Raw genomic sequence first — 13,191 nt, 5'->3', positions numbered from 1 at the left:
CTCCCTAAGTCCTTTCATCCCACAAAGTTTTTAAAAATTCGATTTTTTTGAGCGTGGACACTTATATGAAGTATTTACACAAAATTACTCTTAAGTATTCACTTTCTTAGAGTTTAGGCACTCTCCTGAAGACGGTCAGAGCATACTGACCGGAACGTCGAGTTTATACCTCTGGTTCTTTTCAGAACCATTCTCTTAGTTGAGAAATTATTCGCACATGGTGTTTCCGCAAACCTTTCATTATTAAGCTAGCATTTAACCTTATTCAAAATAACTGACACTCTTTTCTTACCTTCTTTGAATTTCAACCAAATCACTTGAATACAAATCTTTCCAATTTGACGTAGAGAGCACAAACAGTTGAGGCTTTTGATAGGGCGGATCTGGTAAAGATGGCGCTGGACAAACACAGCATCGTCATCAAGTCGCGTGACATGGTTTATATATAGAACTTGGGATTTTTGTTTTGCTCCATACATGTACATAAGTCACACACCTACAATCTGTATATCTGTTTACATATTTACTTGACACTTGAGTTTGGGATCTAAGATAGGCTCATGCATTCTATCTACATGTACATTATGCACTTTTTGTTAAATTTCAATGGCATGCACCTCACTATACAATTCCACTCAGTTTTTTTTTTCAACCATCAAATAAAATCAGATTTCAAAATATTTCACACACGAAATTATTTTTTTATCTTGTGCTATTAATACTGATAAAGAATTTTCACTCTATTTGAAGTTATCAATTTGACCAAACCAAAAAGTTTCAACTTTACGTTTAAATTGTCCCTGCAAATTAAACATATACGTGCTACTGGGGGAAGTACATTTGGGTGTAATGGTGTACACTGAGGACAATGAACAACAGAATTGACTGTACATAAGAGGACACTATGTCCTCAGTTGGAAACCATCACAAATCAAATGAGAGGAGTTGCCAAAAGTTACCCAAACAAAAGCCATCAGAAGGACAGTGGGAAGTCCTCAATCTACACAAACCTTTGTGGGAGTGTGAAAAGTGCAGAGTTTTAGAGGAGGGGAACCAACATAATGTTGAAACAGTGTAGCAAAACTACATTCTTTGTGAATGCATATATTTGTAACCATATTAACAAAACTGTCATCCTGTCTGGCTTATTTCCAGGGTGTGAAGGGCAGCACCTCAAACTCCCTTGACAACGAGATGAGACAACTCAAGGAACATGGTCATGTTCTTGGCAGGATTCATCCTGGTTTCTATGACATCAGGAAGAGATTGAAGGAAGATCTTGAGAGAATGTTGGCTGAGAGACGATGAGGAGTCAAGAAGATGACGGCCGGTAAACGTCTCAAGTCAAGTAAGAATGAAAGTTGTCTGGAAATAATCACTCCATCAGCTAGATTTGATGACTAGTGATCCTACATGTACTTAATATCTTGGAAGCTTCATGTTAGGGCTGTCCGGTTTGAATCTTGTGAATCTTTGCTTCAGATCCTACTGCTTGTTTTATTTTCTATTGTCCCCTGGTTCGATTCCTGTTTATTCCCAGGTGTGACCTCAGTTATCCTTGAAGGAATCGAGTAGTCTTTGGTTCAGATCCTACTGCTTGTTTTCTTTTTTATTGACCCCTGGTTCAATTCCTGTTTATTCCCAGGTGTGACTTCAGTTATCTTTGAAGGAATTGAGGAGTCCACTCACTTAAAGAGAATTTGAAATTTTTTTTAGAGGTTTTCCACTTTGTTTGATGCAATGAGTGTGAATAATTGTAACCTTTAGAGGGGGCAAATCCCAGATCTGATTCATGTACAGTTCAATATCTTGTTTGTTTGTTTGCTGACATGTTTACTCTACACTTGAGTTTGTAACTTGGACCTGAGTTAGGATATTTTTTGTACTTGCATACGTGTACATGTACACATACACCATCAGGTTGCAGACTAGTAAATAAACTGCCATAGACCCCAGTGATAGATACCCCACTTCCAAAATTCAGGGGAAAATACTCACAACTCTCCAAGGTGTATAAGACACGTCAAATTAAAATTGATTTCATCATCTGCATTTTGTGTTCAATTTTTTTGTGGTAATACGATGACTTTTGTGAGAAATTTCCATCCAAAGATGATCACCCCTAGAATTATAGTCCAAAAACCCATCGCCATTTTGAAAACTGATGCCTATACTGGATTGCAAAGTAGAGCAATTTTAGGGCTTAATTCATCCAAATGACACAGAAATACAAGCTTGCAGTCCTGTTCACGGCTTCCACCTTTCTAAAAAAAATTTAACAAACCTTCAAGTTCATGGCCCACAAAATGATGATAGCAAAAAAATGAGGGTGTACAAATCGTGATTTGGCCGGCGTAGGCAATTTTGGGCCTATTTACTGGCCTGCAGCCTTCAGTGTCCATACATATGTGCATTGTACATGTCATTCCAAAGTTGTTTCATCAAATGAGGTGTTCATACATGTACCTGTGCATACTTTTTCCTTCCATTCTGTGACATAATGTATTCATTTAATCTCTCATTGTTTGTTCTGTTTGTAAAAAAGTCCCGATGAACAAGTTTGGATTTCTATAGAAGGTGTTAATTCCTTTGACCTAGCTCACAAACCAGCTTCATTCAGAACTTTCAGTTGTAAAATTTCCAACCTGTCTGAAGAGTTGTTTCATGTCAATCTTTCATATGAGTGTCCACGATCAAAACTTGATTGTTTCAACTTGCCGGATTGGAATTGGGAGTAAATAACCAAAGTCTTTTAAAATCCGTACCAGGACCATTGCCATAGTAACAGGGCATGTGTTTTGCAATTTTGGGCCAATTAACGGGCTCATTGCAACTTCATTTTCGGCCAATTTACAGACTTGCTAATAATACATTTTGTTGCCTTCTTTTGAAAGGCCGCCCAGCCTGAATGCAAACCAATGTCACAAAATTAACTATATCACTACACAGCCTCACCCTTACATGTATGAACATTGTACTTCTTAAAATTCATCATCTTTTAAGCCTTAATATAGCACATGTTTTCACAACTAGAAAAGTTGCATTTTGAACTCCATTTTAACCCCCCCCCCAAAAAAAATGCAAGTTGCCAGCTGGGCTCTCAGAATACTTTGCTGTTGGTTGTGATCAGATCTTTGTATATTTATCTTTTCATATTTGGTGAGAACATCTTGGGCAACTGCATACTCTTTCTGCAGCATCAATCCAGAAATGATTTTACAAAAACCTATGTTGAGGTTTTTCCTTTCTTTCTAATTCAAATTGAGTACCAAAAGAAAATATCCTAAATCTTGCAAATTTCTACAAACCCAAATAATTTGTCAATTACTTTCAGACGAGTGCCACCAAATTCAGATTTTCTTTGCTTTTTTATTAAGAGTTAATTTTTTTCCCCGTGGACACTTATATAAATTACTTACATGAAATGACTCTTAGTTTTTGTTTTCGATAATTTTCTCTTTCAGGTGATGGTACATGTACACAATAAACAATGAAGATGACACCCAGGTCAGTCAATCCATTTATAATCTTGTTAATAAAACCTTGCATTTAATGTTGAGTAAGAAATTGGCATTGAAATAACTTTGAATTCTTGTTGTCATTAAGTTCTGACTTAACAAACTATTGATAACAATAAAGAAATGGTTTTGGAAGTTTTTCATTTGGAAAATGCAAAGAGTGTGAACAGTGGTAAGCTTTTAAGGGGGCGAATCCCAGAGAGATGGCACTGGCAAACACAGAATCATCATCAAGTAACGTGACATGGTTTATATATAGAGCTTGGGGAGTTTGGGGGACAAGTGCTGGATGCAACAGACATGTACAGTTTATTAACTTGTTTGTTTGCTGACATGTTTGCTCTACACTTGATTTTGTATCTTGGACCTGAGATAAGTTAATTAGTCTTTTCATATTTGGTGAAAAAATCTCCATTCTGAATGGGGACCATTCAGAATTTTCAATGTTTTAAAATTTCGAACTTTTTTCCAAATTGTGGGTGGGTGGGTCAAGCTAAATAATTGAAAATCGAAATTCACTTTCCATGGAAAAAGAAAAAAAAAGAAAGATAGATCTTTTGACTTGCCTGAACTACGCGCAAGCGTTCCGATATCGCGATGTGTTTCTTTTCCAACTTCGTCCCCTGTATGTACTGTACATGTACGTCATGTACGTGTATATAAACCCACCGTGGCATGAGAGGGAGGTGGTTTTTCAGTAGGCTTGGACGCCGGGCGTTTGTAGCGGTTAGGCCGTGCAGAGGCAGCAGGGTACCAGGTGTACTAGATCGGCTCTATAACACGCCGTGGTCGTCGATTACCAATCGCTATAAAAATTGGTCAATTCAAACACTGGACTCAAAGACTACAAGGACCGCAGCCTGTGATGTGATGTCTGCCCAAACCTGATGTTTTTCTTTCGCTCGTACCCCCCGCCCTACAAACAGGGCGGGGGGGGGGGGGGCTACGAGTGAATGTTTTCTCAGCTACCTCACTTGACAGGCACAACCTCGTATGTCACATGTCATCCACCTCATCCAGAAAACGACAAAACCACGGTCATCTTTGTGGCTCCCAAAACTACAACCTGTCATTCCCAACAGCATATCAGCTGGCAAAACACAAGAAAACTGAAAGTCACCAGTGCAAAAGAGGAAGACCGACAACTTCACGCCGTTACTGAACTAGACACACAGGGGAATACATGTTCATGTTCAAGTATATGTACATGCAAGTGCATGTAAATGTACAAGTTCAGTTTTTTATTAATTGAAATTGGGGTGGGTGGGTGGGTCAAAATTATTTGGAAAAAAAGTCGAAATTGTAAAACATTGAAAATTCTCAATGGCCCCTAACATCTTCAAATGAGTGCCAGGCGCTGTTGGCAATGCATTCATGTGGTCCCACAACTCTGCCTTTGTAACGGTTGAGGGGGTACTTGTGCAAGGAGTCCATACCCAGAGATGCTACCCTTGATAAAGAGCTGTAGAAATGCCACCAATGTCACATTCTGTTTTTGATAGTCTGTGTTTTCAGTGTTTCAAGAGTTTGCCTGTATTTTCTGTATTCACGTTTCATCACACATTCAACATTTAAAACAAACCAGTACTGGCGCTCATTATAGCAGCAAAATGTCTGGGGGAGGAGTTGCCTCTCCCTGCTGCCCCAGTGGATGGTCCACAGGAAAGTAAATCCCATTCGTCAATACTTGTGTAACCGGTGAAATATTTGAAACATATTTCAATGTTATCTTTTTTAGCACCTTTGGGTTTTTCCTATTTCTACTGAAAGTTTCTTAATATTTTATATCCCAATAATCGGTACGCGGGATTGCTTTTTCACAAGTTTTGGATTGTTTTCATGTTTTCAAAGTATTGAAATTATTATTATCTTCATTGTTTTATGTGCATGTTATATTTTTGTTCACCACTGTGAGCATGAGTGAGAAAATCTGTCCTTTAGCCCTGGGTGGGTCAGCCACACATTCCAAGTTTCTGGAAAAGTAATTACCTCCAGGCAGGAGGCCTGACTACATGTACCTCATTATTATTCATTAGATAGACTCTAGCTTTTCTACACTAGTTACTTTGTTCATTATCACCCCCTTCTCTGTTTATTCATAATCTCTATGTGGTCTGCTCAGGAATGTGAGGCACTGGCCAACATCCTGTGGTTTAGTTTTCTTCAGTTCAGTCTTTAACTAGCCACCAACAAGAGCACACACATATTGTAAAGTCTTGTAATTTAAAGAAAGTTTCACAGCGCTGGCTGCACTTTGCTGCCATGCGGCCACTGATGAGGAATAAAAACAGTATATTTTCCATCTAAACTTGAAGAGCCTGTTGTCCCCGGTCACACTTGTTTTTATTTTTTTATTCTGCATGCACTCCTTAATGCAGTCAGGTTTCAAGAGTGATTATGTAAGCAAACTACCCACCCAGCAAATAAACAATGGACGTCATTTGTAATGATACTTGAATGGCACATTACAAAGGTCAGAGGTCACAGGCACAGGAATGATGTCCCACTTTGGACCCTCAATGTCTAGAATGACCCATATTAGTCATCAAGTGAAGATGACTAACACGGACCATATTGCAAGGTCAGGGTTCCAGCTGGCAAATTGCAAGGCACAGCCAAAGTTAATTTGTAGGGAAACGAAAAAGTGATTTTTAAAATCCTTTTCACAGAACAGATTCTGAAATAAATTTGTTTGAATTTCTATGAAAAATGGCCAAAGAGGCAATAATTGTCTTATTTATATCATCAGTTTTTAATATAAATGCAGAAATATCACAGGCACTCAATAATTAAGGGAGGGAGATTCATCGCCAATAGAGGGCGCTGTGACATTTTTAATTGCTGGGGATCTGATGAAAAGGTGAAACCATTGACCTTGTCTTTTTGCTATGAACACTTGCAGACTGGTCCAAGAAATCTGGAATTTATTTGGCCGGCTGGACCTCATAAAATTGTTTGCGTATTTATGTATCAAACAAAGGTAATCCAGAAGTGGAAATTTGGTAATTGCCGAAACTTGGGAAAAATTAAAGTTATTCACACATTCAACCACATGTGATAGTTACAGCAAATTCCACAGTGGTGCATTTCTGTTGTATGGTTCATCTGAGTTGTGGGATTCTGTTGGATTCAGGAGACTTCACTTGGTGGGTTTCTTTGGGGTTGGGGTTTTTAAATGCAATAACAATATAGATATTTTAAGACATGATTTTTCTTTTTAATTGTTAGATGAAGAAAAGAGCGACTACAAAGAACTACAAAGAGTGGTGGGTGAATTCTTATTCTGAATAAATGAATGAATTTATTTCTGCTCATTTCATTTCTAACCATCTGATTTTACAAGTCAATTTGAATATTTAAATGTTACAACAGAGTTTGAAAAGTGTCATCAAAATGTAATAATTCTTTGCTGAGACTCAAACTGTATAAGGGGGTAATTCTTTCCTTTCTTTTGAAGTTTGCTGGAATTGCAACCAAATAAGTAAAACAATGAAAACAAAGGTATGAAATTAACTCTGAAAAGGCAAGGAAATTTCAAGGAGGCAGTCAGGCCAAAATCAAGGCAACGGAGGCCTTAGATTCCTGAAATTCAATACCATTGATTTGAACATTTATTAAAATGATTGGCAACCTTTCACACTTGAAGAATTGTTAACCTTCAAAGAGAAATAATGAAAAATGTCCATCAAGATAATCCCTTGTGAGTAAAGTTTACACAAGCTTTTATTCTGTGAATTCAGACAGGAAACCGAATTAATAGGATAAGTATTTGTGCTCATCTTTAACGGACATTTTGATGATTAAATGATCATCCACATTAGTGTTTCATTGATATAAATGCAAATGTACAAAGCTTATAAATAATAACAATAAACAGGATTTCTATGAAAAACTACAAAAATGGAGAAAAAAACTACAAAATTCTTTCTTTTTTTTAAAGAAACTGAGTGAATATAAAAGACAATTTTTTTAAGTGATCTTAATAAACTTTCATAGTGATGGGTATGCTTAAAGGTACATTGTGCATAGGATCATTTGCTTTTTGCGGGTTTTTTTCCGAAGCAACAAAAGTGCTCAATATTTTAAGTAGGTTGTATAACAAGCATTCTGTTCAAGTCTTAGCTGAGTGGCTACTATACATTTTGGAGAAAACAGAGAAAACATAATGCACAAGTCTTTGGATATGGTAACTGGATTCTGTAGGCACCCCATTTTGAAACCACCTTCAATGTTGTATTCTGACAATACCATTTCAGGTGGAATTATTTCACAGGGTATTTGTTACCAGTCCTATCTTCACTTTGAGGTTTCTGTCATTAAATCGGTAGGTGCTTATCTGGGTTATTGCAAATGATCTTACATGGCTTTAAAAAGTGAAGTTAACAGAAATACAGAATAATTGATATTGTACAGGCTGTAATTTCCATTATCAGAAAATGTAATGTAGAAATAGCACAGAATACAATGAGTAGATTTATGTTCTATTAGGAACAAATTGAAGAAAATACATAAAGGGAGTTTACAAAGTCTTGTTGTGACTACTAAGATCTACATACAGTGGTAAATTGTTAAACACTAAAAAGTCTACTTGAACATTTAATTTTTACAATAAGATTGATACTTTGCAAACAAATTCATAATTCTTTATTTTTGCTGAAACCCAAACTGAAGTGATGATTTTTTTTTCATTTTCCAGTTTTCTGAAATGGCAACCAAAAAATCCAAAACAATGAAAACAGAGATGTGCAATTAAATTCTTGAAAAGACAAAGAAATCTATTTGTTTTGTAAGGAAAATAATTGAATTAGAAATGTGCTATTTGTGTGGGACCTTTTCAAGGTGGCAGTCAGGCCAAAATCAAGGCAACTGAGGCTGTATAGCTTTCTGAAATTCAGCGTCAGTCGAATTGATTTCTAATCATTCAAACTGAAGGGATATTTGACAGTCTGAGAAAAAATGTCAACAAAATTTCAAATCAAGATAAAAACATTCTTGTAAACATGAGTCTTAATTCTGTAAATTAAGACAGGAAACCAAATTAATTTTCACTCATCTTTGGCAAACATTAACAATGAGTAAATTACCTTCAATATACATGTAAACGTATTGTAAATTCAAATGCGTAAACAGAAACTGCAAAAAGTAACGTAAAACTGAGTAAATAAAGGCTTATTGAACAGTAATCTGAGTACTAACTATCGTGCTGAACGTACATGCTTAAAATGAATTTAAACAACATGTATATCACAAAATACTTCTCAAGGATGAAGTGCTTGTAAAACTGTCTCAAAAGTTCTATTAACAAAAGTACAATATATAATGGATTACATGTAGATATTCCATTAGGAACAAATTTCAGAATCCCAGGGAGTTTAAGAAATCTTTGCTATGTTTTCAGCTTTGGCTAGTACTATTTAAAGCCTTTCAAGAAATAAACCTCATGAACACTGTCAACACAATTCTCCATTCTGTGAATGAAGATCTGAAACCACATTAATATAATGAGCTTTGTCACTCATCTTTAGGATACATTTGGACTTAAGGCAATTTACATGAAAGCAGTGTTTTATTAATTAAATCTGTACATAAAGCTGAAAAAAAGTAACACAAAATTAACTGAGTGAATAAAGGCTTATCTTGAAGACTAATATGCACGTATTTGAACTGAGTAATGCAGAATGTTGAATATCAAGAACGAAAAGATCCTAAACATTTCTCAAATCCTTGTTGTAAAAGCAGAATATGTACAGCAACTTCCATCATCAACAATTTAACAATCTTAATTGTGTTTATGAAATGTTGGCTTTGTCCCTAGCTTTGGCTTCTGGCTTCTTTATTTTTGTCCCCTGATGTAACTCCAGTACAATATTGGTCCATTTTCTTCTTTAGAGACACCAAATCCTGTCACACAAGGCCAATGGATGGTTGGTGTATTTTCACTGAGTTTGAATGTGGAAGGATTCTTAGGAATCTGGTGCCAGATATAAAGCGGAAGCCACAATGAAGCCGGGGTTTTATAAATACCACAAAAAGTTGGTAAGTATTGGATAGATATATGGCGAACCATGTACTGGGTGAGGGAGGGGTGTTGGTGTGAGGAGGCGGGGGTCACTACATTCAAACTCCTCAACACCAACTAAACTCCCCTCTCCTTTCAAATTTACCATTTAATTCAGATTCCAGTCATTGTACAAATTATCCCAATCAAATCAAATGTAACTGCCCTTATAAAAATCCACTATAGTTTCACCATTATAAATTTGTAGTTTTACTATAGTTCATCAAAGTTTACTATGATAAGTATAATATATGTAAAGTTTTGTGTAAGGTAAAGTTACTTTAATTTTACTACAGTAAATACTGCAGTATTATTGTACGAAATTTAAAGTTAACTTGTAGTAAATATATAGTGCCGTATTAAAGTTTACTGCAGTTTCACATCATACAAAAACTATAGAAACACTAAAGTACAACTACAGTTTTAACACTCTACGTTCTACACATTTACTGTAGTTTCACTACATCCAAAGACTGTAGTATTACTTTTTTTAAACGCTCAAGTAGGACTACAGTTTGAACACAATACTTTCCGCATATTAACTGTAGTTTCACTACTTCCGAAAACTGTAGTATTACTTTTTAAAAACTGAAGTTAAGACTACAGTTTTAACACAATACTTTCTGCATATTAACTGTAGTTTCACTACTTCCGAAAACTGTAGTATTACTTTTTAAAAACTGAAGTTAGGACTATAGTTTTAACACAATACTTTCCGCATATTAACTGTAGTTTCACTACTTCCGAAAACTGTAGTATTACTTTTTAAAAACTGAAGTTAAGACTACAGTTTTAACACAATACTTTCTGCATATTAACTGTAGTTTCACTACTTCCGAAAACTGTAGTATTACTTTTTAAAAACTGAAGTTAGGACTATAGTTTTAACACAATACTTTCCGCATATTAACTGTAGTTTCACTACTTCCGAAAACTGTAGTATTACTTTTTAAAAACTGAAGTTACATGTAGGACTATAGTTTTAACACAATACTTTCTGCATATTAACAGTAGTTTCACTACATCCAAAAATTGTAGTTTTACTTTTTAAAAACTGAAGTTAGGACTATAGTTTTAACACAATACATATTAGTCTTGTAACAGTTTTTACGTGTATTTGTACTTTACATGTAATTTCTTCAAATCTAACGTGTACTCATTTTTCAGCAGAAAAATAAGCCATACGAATTACTTAAGTACATGTAGTCATGTTTCCAAAAATGATATGCTTTGTGGAGACTTGACAAAACTGCATGATCTCCATACATCGAACTGCATGTGAGGGACACCAAATAATTAGGTATCAGTAATCTACCACTCACATTCTGAACCATGCAACATTGAATATGCTACCGCACCATATCTGCACAACACAGTTTATTGAGCTAAACAGGAAACAGTCCACATGTTACATCATCAAGAGAATTATGTTACATGCCTAGCCTAACACACACACAGCATGCATAGTGTAGCATGGGCAAGTCACATTACGCAATGACCTTGCATACCAGATAAACGGTCAGTGTGGAAAATTTGAAAACTGCATTCAGTTGCAACAGTGCTGCAGTGCTTTGCAAGAGGCCAGAAAAGTTGAATTAAACTGGGTCAAAATCATGGATATAGTTGCATGACATGTGCATGCCTGATGTGGACATAAGTAACTGTTCATGTGCACACGCATCCTGTACATGGTTAGCATGTAGAAATACACTGGATGGATGATCGGTGGACATGTTGGAGCTTAAGAGTTACATAGACATGATGATGCCTGGCATGATATGCCTGGACCATGGAGAAATGCCTGGACTCTTGTCTCACGGAGTCACGCGTCACAATCACAAGCTGTTGTATGCGGTAAGTCTACAAATTCACGTTTGCCTTTTATTCAGTTTGTTGATGATATTCCGTTATGGCTGTCCTACCCCTTACTTGCAATTGGATTACGACATGCTGGATATTAAATCAAATGTAAGCATATGTTAAAGTTTAAACTGAATGACTGGGAAAATTATTATTGAAAAAAATTGACCCAGTTTGTGTAATATTTTAATTATTTGTGTGTGTGTATTTTTTTCATTTCAGATACATCGTACAGCATTAGCAGCAAGAACTTATTCCCCAATCCCTGACAAAAGTTTGGTCATGTTGGTGATGTGTAAAAACATGTATTATAAACCACAGCAATCCAGGTATTCCATTCAGCCATTCATACTGTACATGAGTTTGTTACTCTGTTAATTTCACAACAAGATTTCACTGCATCCTACTTTTGCAAATGCAAGAACAAACTTACCAAAGAAAGTTTAGCAATAAATTATATCCAATTTCAGGGCAAGCTGAAAAACATGTATATAATATATGCTGGAAGTACATTTTCATAATTTTACCTTTTAAAGGGCATTGCAGATGATATGCGTATTACTTCAATAACATGTAAGCTGTGGGCAGTTTGTTTTGGTTTAAAGTTTCACAGTCACAACCCTTAAATTCAAACTTTGAAAACTATTCTTGTTGATAGATGGCACATTTTCATTATAAAAGACACATTGAACAGACAAATGTGCTTTTTGTGGCAAACATTGTCACAATAAAACCGGGGCTTCGTTGTGTTTAAAGACTGCACCATCCCCTTTGTAATAACCCAAACTTAAGTGTATTCAGCTGTATTTTTTCAGCTGTTTATTTTCCTGTTCATTACTTTTTAAGACCGTAATATTTTTAAGGTTAAAATGTTTACTGTTATCAACTCGATATACATGTACATGGGCAATTCTCCATGGGAGAGCAAAAAATGTCAAAAATAAATATTCACATATTAAGCCTTTTTTGTACTTTTTCCAGACCTCAATTAAATGGGGAATTCAGTTAAAAAAACGAAATTAAAAAGAATTACATATTTCTGGTAAAAACAGTGATTTTTGCAATTTATGATTAATTAAAAACGTTCAGATTTGGTAAAAAAAAAAAAAAATTGTGTATGTATTACTTTCTGAATTATAGGGAAAAGATTTGATTTATTTTATGATGTTACAAGTTACTTACATTACTCAGGGTCATTAAAAAAAAATCTAAATATACAAATATATATATATATATAGAGAGAGAGAGAGAGTAGGCCTTTATTTAAAAATGTCAAAATTAGCACGTAATTCCGTTACCGAAAAAATGGCAAAAGTTACTTATTTCACAAATTTTCTTGTTTTTTTTCTTCAAATCATGTATGTTGAGAAAAGACCCTACTATAAACATAAATGAAAAATAAAAACTTTAAAATAGTAATTTCTTGGCATTTTTCCAAGTGGTATCGGAATTACGAAACGGTAACGGAATTACGCATGCACAAAGTATGCACACTTCCTCCAGATTATGTACATGACATATTAAATAGGTGATTTGCATGTAACCTTTGACAATAACTTTAAATACTAAATTACTTGTTAAATCATTTCCCTCTTTAATTTGCTATTATAAAATTAAAAATAATCAGGTGTTCCATTGATATTTTTTACTTTTAATTTTTCTTATTTACTATTTAAAAAATGCTAATAGTTGTTTGGATGGTTAAAGGGAATATACAACATTTGCAAACATCAGAAAATAAAACTACCAAGTTTT

The 13,191-nt window shown here is 35.1% G+C and overlaps 1 long non-coding RNA gene across 1 annotated transcript; it reads left to right on the top strand.

Annotated features, from left to right (window-relative positions):
• The first annotated feature begins 1,160 nt into the window (after window positions 1-1,160).
• LOC119733442 lies at window positions 1,161-12,337 on the top strand. The gene is made up of 5 exons (XR_005271829.1): window positions 1,161-1,348; window positions 3,465-3,507; window positions 6,747-6,784; window positions 9,408-11,430; window positions 11,659-12,337. It is a non-coding gene; the product is annotated as an uncharacterized LOC119733442 (long non-coding RNA).
• The last annotated feature ends 854 nt before the right edge of the window (window positions 12,338-13,191 follow it).

Source organism: Patiria miniata, unplaced genomic scaffold (assembly GCF_015706575.1).
Source record: "Patiria miniata isolate m_02_andy unplaced genomic scaffold, ASM1570657v1 HiC_scaffold_25, whole genome shotgun sequence".
NCBI lineage: Eukaryota > Metazoa > Echinodermata > Asteroidea > Valvatida > Asterinidae > Patiria > Patiria miniata.
The sequence above is the reverse complement of the archived record's forward strand: the minus strand, read 5'-3'. Positions and strand labels throughout refer to the sequence as shown.